The sequence below is a fragment of the Lepus europaeus genome, chromosome 15 (genome assembly GCF_033115175.1).
Source record: "Lepus europaeus isolate LE1 chromosome 15, mLepTim1.pri, whole genome shotgun sequence".
Classification (NCBI taxonomy): domain Eukaryota; kingdom Metazoa; phylum Chordata; class Mammalia; order Lagomorpha; family Leporidae; genus Lepus; species Lepus europaeus.
Window position 1 is genome coordinate 61501525 of NC_084841.1, and position 6702 is coordinate 61508226.

At 41.7% G+C, this 6702-nt stretch overlaps 1 pseudogene; it reads right to left on the bottom strand.

Moving 5' to 3' along the window:
- Positions 1 to 5039: 5039 nt before the first annotated feature.
- LOC133774234 (actin-related protein 3-like) lies at positions 5040 to 6030 on the bottom strand (annotated as a pseudogene).
- Between the last annotated feature and the right edge of the window lie 672 nt (positions 6031 to 6702).

Genomic DNA, 6702 nt, shown 5'->3' on the forward strand with positions numbered 1-6702 from the left:
AGGGTTCTTTTGTTAAGGGAGTTAGATCAGGGAAAGCATTCTGCCATCTGTTGTGGGGTATCAAGCAGCAAACCACTGTGTGATAGGGGAAGAATGAATGGGCTTTTTGGGGCCAGAAATATCCATGTCTTGAGTTTTTCTCTTAGGTCATCTGCAAGAGGAGTCGGCAACTTTAGCTTTCTTAACCAGGCCTTTTCTTTCTGACCTGAGAGCCAGGGCATGAGACTTCTTGTTGTTCATGCTCCTTGTTACCTTCCCTCAATAAGGGTCTGGGCTACAGGAGAAGTGAACATATTGTGGCCAGAATAATACTAACCAGAGGGCCTCATTGTCAGAGTCTAGGTGCAGTTATTGGGTTGCCAGAGTTAATGCCTTCTGCTCTTCTTTCCTTATTCCTGACTTCTGTCAGCTCTTCTTTCTTTGCAGCCTAGCAATTTTTGTTTCTAAGATGAAAAATGAAGAGGAAAAGAAGTACCTCTCATCAGTTCATACCCAGCTATTGGGAGAAAGGTAGTGGGGAAAAAACTTCATTGTACCACTTCAAAGAGACACTCTTGACCTCTTCCTTTCTAAAAATTAGTCACCTCCCTGTTGCTTCAGGAGAGTGCTGTGCTGGTCAGTCCCGTGTGATCCTTCTTCCCTGAGTTTTGTACACAGGCTCCTCCCTGAGGCTGTGGCTTCTGGTGGCCCTCCTGACATAAGTTACAGTGGCCAAGACCAGGACAACTCCGGCCATGAACTAGGTCCTGCCTACCTTCTCCAAAACATTCCCATGTCCTCACAGGCTAGGATGCAGATGTTGGTTGGAGAGGAATTTGTGTGTGTGTGTGTGTGTGTGTTTTCTTGCCTGACCTCAGTTTCATGGATGAAAAGTGGAAGCTACAGAATTATTTTCAAAAATAAAGGCTGAATTGTCTGAAAAATATTTGTGCCTGTGTTTATATATCCTGGAAAAGGAGGTAAAGGGTGCTGAAAGAGGAAAAAAGTGAAGAAGAGGGTAAGTTGAAGGAAGGAAAGCAAGTGACTGGAGGAAAAGGGAGGGACAAAAGCCATGGGACAGTTGAAGAGAGGACTGGGATGGATTGATGGTGGAGTGTTGGGGGGTTCCCTGAAGCTCCACTCCTACTGGTGATCTGTACCTCTTAGCTGTGAAACCTTCAGTGGCATGGTGAATCCCTTCCTGCTTCTAGGTAGCTCAGCAGGCCTGGTCTGGGAGACAACCAGTTTATTTAAACTCAGCTCCTCCCTCAGAGTAGAAGCTTCGTGCTGAGTGCTTTCTGTTGGCTCAGGCTGCATATATATCTGCCAGGGAGTCCCAGGATGCATTGCTTATGCCAGGATTTGCTATAGGCGGAACATTTAGACTCCTGACTGTGATCTCAGTAAGAATGACTTGGACACCAACAATCTGGACACAGATACACAGGAAATAAATGTTTCTTGAGATTTTATATGCCTCTATTATATCCAACACATTCTGAGTTTCTCTTTTCCACTACATTTTTTTCTTTTTTGAAGTGCTGCTTTTGACTCACTGACTTGATTTCATTCGTGGGTTTGGAAATCCCAGGCTAAGTGACTTTGTTCACAGAAACCAGGAACTTTCACACCAGATGGTGGCAGTCCCTGAGTGCTCAGGGCAGTGAGGGTGGGGGAGATATTTGTGGCTACCTTCCTTCTGGATTCAGGAATAGGAATTATAGAAAGGAAACCGACATCATGTGTTCATTTTAACCTTTTAATTTTGTGTGGTGTTAGTTTTTGCCTTCATATGTTGCTTTTAGACATGATTTAACCTAGTTTTGATTAAATAAGGGAGATAGTTATTATCCATTATTTCCAGATAGAGAAATAGGCCCAGATTGGAGCTTTATCTTGCCTGACACAATTGAGCTGAAATAGTTTGGCTTCTAGACTCAATACTGTTCACACTTAATTTAGCAATAATTGCTAACCAAGTGTACTGTTCTAAGTGACCCATGGTTAATATGGTATTCCCCTTTTATTTATGGCTTTGCTTTCCATGGTTTCAGTTACCTGTGGTCAACTGTGGTTTCACATATTAAATGGAAATACATATTCCAAGCAGATGATCCTCCTGATGTGTTGTCAGAAGGTCTGTAGTAGCCTAATGTCTGTCATTCACCTCATTTTACCTCATCATGTAAGCTTTGTATCACATCATCATCATAAAGAAGGGTGATTATGTTACAACATTTTTGAGAGAGAAATCATATTCAGTGTTATTACAGTGTGTGGTTATGTGTCTAATTTATAAATTAAACTTTATCCTGGATGTATGTCTAGGAAAAAGTCTATATAGGATTTGGTACTACAGGGTTTTGAGCATCCACTGGGGATCTTGGAATGTAGCCTCCATGAGTAAAAGAAGGCTGCTCTATCAGCTTATTTTGCCCTCAAAGCAGTCCTGAGTGGTAAGTACATTTTTGCTTAAGTTTCATCACTAAGGAAACAGGTACTTAGAGTTAATTTGTCCAGTGTCACAAAGACAGATTGGAGTTAGGATTTGAATGAAAGCTGTGCTGCTCCCACTGTGTGATGCTGGATTCTTCCATTCTAGCCCTTACTGTCTCCCTCAGAAGTTCCCTCTCCAGCAGGTGTCCCCTGCTGAGGGTGGTGCTTGAGTTTAAGGAAGGCATAGGAGACATGGAGGAAAGCCTGAGGCTTGTGGGGTCCAGAAGAACACTTTTATAAGATAGCTTGGTTTCTCCTGATTACAAGGGACACTTTTAGGGGTCCATTTATATTATTTCTATCCCTTCTGATACATGTTGTCAGGCTGCCATCATTTTTTCAAGATAGCCTCAGGTGTCAATCATATGTTGGTTGTTGCTGCCTCTTAGGAACCCCATGTTCCTGTGGAAATATCGAATGGAAAAGCATCCAGTCACTAAGTGCTGTAGAATTCTTCTAACCTTGATTTTGGAGACTTAAAAGATAATTCCAGAAAGATCACTATATTAATGTTTCTCGTTGCTTAAACAAAATACCTGAGGAAGACTACTTGGGGAAAAAAATAGATTATTTAATTTGCAGGTTTACAGGCTGAGAGTCTAAGAGATTGAATGGTTCTATTAATTTGGCCTCTGGTAAGGGCCTTATTAGCTGGAGGTTATGGGAGCAGGTATGAAAGTGAGACATCACATTGTAAAACAGGAAGCCAAAGAGGTAGGAGTGGGCAGACTTCCTCCTTTTGTAACAACTCTCTTTAAAAAAAAAAAAAGATTATTTATTTAAGAGGCAGAGCTACAGACAGAGGGAGAGACAGACGGAGGGGTCTTCTGTCAGCTGGTTCACTTCCCAAATGGCTGCAATGGCCGGAGCTTGGCCAATCAAGTGCCAGGAGCTTCTGGGTCTCCAGCATGGGTGCAAGGGCTCAAGCACTTGGGCTATCCTCTGCTGCTTTCTCAGGAGCATTAACAGGGAGCTGTATTGAAAGAGGAACAGCCAGGACTCAAACCAGCACGCATATAAGATGCCAGCATCACAGGCAGAAGCTTAACATACTAATCCATAGTGCTGGTTTCTGTAACAATTCTCTCTCAAGAACTAACTTAAGGTCTCATGAGACCTATTACCCTTTTAAGGGTAAGGACCTCCTGGTAGATTCATCTCTTAAAGGCCCTCCTACCTCCCATATCACAGGGGGCAGAGCCTTCAACTTTTGAGCCCTTGGATATACACAAATCCATAGCCAAACAATTGCAGTCATCTACTTTGATCTTTCTGCATTTCTGCTTTGATTTACACCTGTGACAAATACCCTTTCTTCCTCCACCTCCTGCTCATTCATGGTCTTGAGGGCTTCAGGACTACTAACTCTCCTTTCGTTTCTTACCTGCATCATTGTGGTGGCATGTCATTTGTAGAGTGAGTCACCTCCAGTGTAGACAAACGTGTTAGGTAGAGTCTCTGGCCAGAACTTTCTTTTGTAGACTCCCTAATGAATCAGAGCCCTGCGAGGGTTGGGTTTTAAGGGAACAAGCAAAGAACAGCCTTTCAAGGCAGGCCAGGAGGATGGGAGTGGAAGTCATTTAGAGGGATGGAAAAAAAATACCCTTTTAAAAACTGCTTTTCCTTATTCAGTGTCCATTTCTGGAGTTCAAAGTAGGAAACATAATATCGATACTTCCACACTCCCTGGTTTGCATTAAATCACTTTGGCTGTATATTTTATTGAAGTCTCCCTTATATATAAATATATAACTAAAACATTTTTTGTCAATAAAGCCCAGTTATACAACTATTTAGCTTATGTTACTTTATATAACATGTAAGTTTACATTCTTTCTGAAATATTTTTAACCAATATGGATTTCAGGCTTCTGGGTGGGATTTTTTTTTTTTTTAAACTGGTACAACTGTCTTGCTTTGTCTTTTAAAGCAAGAAAGTCCAAGCAAGAAAGAATGCAAGTTATCAGAAAGCACTAGCAGGCATCAGTTAATCCAAGATACAGCTTCTTAGTTCCAAAAGCATTTGCAAAGGAACCACTGGTGGAGAGGAAAGGATAAGGAGAGAGGAGCAATTTGTAATAACTAGAATCCTGTGAGTGTGTACACCAAGTCTCAGGTTATTTTTTAAATTTATCTTTTACTTGGTCATTTTTTTCCTTAGATACTACAGTTTGTCTTTGACTTTTTTCCTCAAAGCATAAAAAGTACAAAATAAACAAGCTCTTGCATCATGCATTTAGAAGTATACAATTCAAGCATTATAGAACTATCTATATACTGATAAATCCCATCAAATCTTGGATAATTCAATAATATACTAAATATCAGGGCACTGGTAAAACTCACTTTCGCTACACATAAGATTAAAATATTCAATTTAAAGAAAATCATTTTGGCTGTCTTCTATATGTACATGTTGATATTTTTATTAACATATTCCTGCATAATCATGTTTGGTCTTAACTATTTGAAGTCAGGTGTAAAGCCTCAAAATTAGCCATCCATACAGGTAATTAAAGATTATCTCTTCCCCACCTCCCTAACCCCAAGAACTAAAGTCAATTTTAAGATATGACTCCAAGCGTTGGATTGTGATGACAAATGCTATGTTCAGTTTCTTCATAATCCTTCTTGGTGTGGCATACTTGGTAGAACTCAGTTGTGGAAGCCAGCATTGATCCTCCAAACTAAACTGCATATCATTGCATGTGGTGTGTAATGACTTGTACATCAATAAGATTTGGCTCCAATCTACCACCACTCAATTCTTCACTTAATTTCAGCATCTATGGTTCTTTTCACATCTCTTTGCAAACAATGTCCCTGAACATCATTGAACCTCCAGAGAGGACAATATTCTCATAGAGAGGATGTCTGACATCAGTAGGACAATTCTGAATTACTTCATCTACAACTTATGAGATAGGTTGTGCAAAATCTGTATTAGCAAACTCTGGGTGAAAAAAGATTTCAGGTCCCAGAAACCTCTCATAACCGACATCAATGGAAAGTTCTTTGTTAGAGATAGCATTGATGCCAGTGTACTGCTTAATCTTCTTTGACCATTCTGTGTTCATACTTGTTAAATTCCTTTACTAAATCTGGGCAGACATAACTATAGTGCTCCTTTATTGCCTTAGCACTTTCCAGGGATTGTTCTGGAGGGATTCCTACTTCTTTGTCTCAGTAGTTGCTGAATAAAATGTTATATCTCGACCTGCAATTGGAATGTGTTTAATAGAGCTGCCAATCATATATCCTTCATTCACAGGAATGACATGAGTGACACCATCTTCACTGCCCATTACCGTACCAGTCAATATCTGCTCTACTTGTTTTGAGGTCTAGGATGCAGCTAAGGCAAGAACAGCCTGCACAGCGATGTATAAGCCTGGAACATTAAAAGACTCAAACATTATTTCAGTAGTATATTCCCTATTTTCTGGAGTGTTTAGTGGTGGATCAGTCAAAAGACAATAATGGCCTTCAGGTTCTGCCCTTAAATATTTAAAGATCAACTTGTTCTATAAACTTTTCCATGAAATCCCAATCTTCAACTATACCATGACGAATCAGTCACTTTGTTGCATATGTAGGCTTTTCTATTGCCTCATCACCAATGAAGTCTAAGTCATCAACATCTTTCATCACCATCCTTTGAGCTTGATCATCCACTTTTGCTGACTCTCTAATAACAATACTCCATGCCACAGTCCACCATGCAGGCCGGCAGCCCCCTTGCCATCTTCCTCCTCGCCTGCTGCCGCCACTGCTGCCATCAACTCCGTGCTGATTGGAGTCAGGGATTGGCGGCAGGAGAGGGGAACTATCTGCCCATCCACAGCCAGGCGGCCCTCTCCGCCAGGGGGGGGGGGGGGGAGTGGTTGGGAGTGGGAAGGCAGGGGTTATTAGCAAGCCGAAGCAGTAGCAAGAAAGCAGCAGGTTCTGTCCGTGGCCACTACTTCTGCAACCCAGCCAGCAGTCCCCACCTTGCTCTGCCGGGCCTCCTCCCCCTCTGTCTTCCTTTCTCCTCACTCCTGCTCCCACCATACAAACTTCTCCCCATCACACCGCCTTTCCCCAGGAAGCCAAGACTGATAATTCTTTATAGGTCAGTGGTTTGCTACCAGCAGAGCTCTTGAGCTTCCATCTATTCTCCCACCCATTTTCTGTCTAGTATGGACAAGTCACAGGGAATTTATACCTGAGAGCACAAGGGCATCGGTT